Genomic DNA, 2,563 nt, shown 5'->3' with positions numbered 1-2,563 from the left:
ACGTAATTGTATTTTTTTCATTTGATCATAACCACCGACTCAACTAATTTCCCCTATTTCTTACACATCCCCTGCTCTCCCTGGACTGTAGTTGTGTAGTTTAGTGGCAATCACAGTATGTGGTTGGGCTGCTTTGCTCCATTCCTGGCCGATTCCATCTCCCTTTCCTACGTATTTGACCTAATGATGATAACAGGATGATTTTCCCTGCCTCCTTCCATAATTCTCATCACTATGCTGCCTTACTACTAATCATACATGATTTGTATTAATTGTTCTAACCATAATGACTGTCCTGCAGATTGGAAAATGACAAACGCCACAGCTGTCGCTAGACGGCAAATGCCCTGCTGCTGTCCCTACTCCTGTTGCACCCCCGGTCCTGCCTCTGGTTCTGCTTGTGTCCCTCCAGCGTTGTGGAGTCCTGGTCAAGTGCTCTATCCACCTGTAGTGCTTCCTATCCCCTGGAAAGAGCAACTCCCATTATTCCAGCAGGACTGGATTAGGAAGACGTTGTTTAGGGGCAATGCCAAAACACTGAAGCCAGAGCTGGTGCCACACCAAGCATTTGGTGGTATCCTCGAGCCTCCGTCCGTCTTTATTCAGCCTCCTGCCTCTCTTGACATCTTCTTTTGCCGCCCTCTGTTCCTCTGGATGCCACTGAAGATTTGGTCCATTCCAGTTGTCTATGTTCAGCCTTATTTTTTTTATTTTATTATGTTTCTTAATGCCATCGTGTTAATGTACATCTGTTGTTTTTTTTTGTGAATAAATGCTGTTCACAAACAGATTCCATGTCATTGTAATTTCATTTTAATTGCTACTAAACTGGAATATACAATGTTTACTTAGCTGTCAGGCCACAAATAGATTCACGCTACTACATCAACATGTTAAGTAAACATAATTTATCATGATAAATTTATACTAATAAACGGTGATCCCTCATTTTAAAAGGAGCATTTATATTAGGAGTGTTTAAGTTATGTTTCGCCCTGACCTGCCCCCACAAAGACGCGGAACGGGGCGAGTTCTCACAGAGCACAGAGCGCGCCGAGCGTCGTGTCCCCGGAGAGAGCATTTGGCATGTTGCAGTGCAGCGATTATTACGCAACGTCTTTGTCCAAGCGGGTCTCGAACCTGCAACCTTTCGTTACAGTGGAAGCTTTGCTCCATTCCTCCACGACTTTGCGTAGTCCCCTATGTGCTGTTGCTAAAAAAATGCGATTCTTTCATCCCCACATAGAAAAGCAGATTCATCCATAACATTTGTCAATAAATATTAGTTTGACAGTAAATAGTTTATATAATACACATTAGGCTTGCTGTACCACATTATAATGAGCAGACTATAGTCCTTTCCTATTATTAAACCTCGCCATTGTAATGAGCAGACTAATGAACTTGATTCAAAACTGTCCAAATAATCAACAAAGTTAGGAATAATTTATTACCGGGAAATAAACAGGAAACGTTTACTGAAAGGGAGCAGGGCCATAAGTTAAGGGGACAACTTAAATTTCAAGGTTCGCTATACACGCACAACAAAAGAGCTTTATCTTTAGTGTTCATGGAGTTAAACTTTGGAATAAGTTAAGAATAGATGTATGGAAAAGCCTCAACATAAGTGGGTTTAAAAACAAATATAAGGACATCATCTTCACAAAGTATAGTGTATGTTGCGCTGCACATTTCTTTTTATATAATATTGTTTAAAAAGTATGAATGTCCCAATTGTGTGTAAACGTCCTATTGTTGCATTATAGAAATAAATTTGTAATGATATTTATACACTATGTCCTATAATATTTCATATATTACAATGTTACATGTCCAGCAGCTGTTTAGATTTATTGGAATAATTGTTCGTAATATTCAACTGGTCCAAAAAGTATTTATTTACTAAAAGTGTATTTTGCGCATCTATCTTCGCCAGTGTCATATCAAACAGTCCACCTTTCCAAAAATATCTTCACAACAAAATGTCAATTTCTCAACATATTTGTATTATACTTGAAACACCAGCACTTCTTTTATTGATAAAATTATCTTAGCAATTATGTCAACACCATTTCCTCAATAATACTTGTAACATTCATTCAAAATAAAACACTATCTCTGTTCTTCTGGTTATACTTGTACTGCAAATGTTCCACTATGCAAATCATATTTAATATTAATAATAGTTAAGGATCTGAATCTATAAGAATGGCTTTATATAAGCCAACAGGTAAACCAAAAACCAAATTGGGAAATACACATCGCATAATCAGTTCAAAGTCAGCGTGCCCTGATCCGAGCATGGGACCAGCTGGTGAAGGTCAGCCCCAAAGGCAGGGCCAACCAGGGAGGAGACCAACCCACATTATGTTTAGATTTTGAAGACAGTAGAAATGTGAGGGCTGCATGTTAGACCGCGCCCCTTTTCTGCCTTCGCCCGTCTCGGGTGAGAGCATTCGCGAGGATAGAAAAACTGCCCGGATCTGCTTATTGTATGATTCCTGAATTTCAGAGATGGTATCTTGGAGGAGTGGAGAAATTGGAAGAATTGTAAAAGGATGCC

This window comes from Filicampus tigris, unplaced genomic scaffold, assembly GCF_054856515.1.
Source record: "Filicampus tigris isolate MCC_2025a unplaced genomic scaffold, RoL_Ftig_1.0 HiC_scaffold_24, whole genome shotgun sequence".
In the NCBI taxonomy this organism is placed as follows: domain Eukaryota; kingdom Metazoa; phylum Chordata; class Actinopteri; order Syngnathiformes; family Syngnathidae; genus Filicampus; species Filicampus tigris.
Note: the sequence above shows the minus strand (reverse complement) of the source record.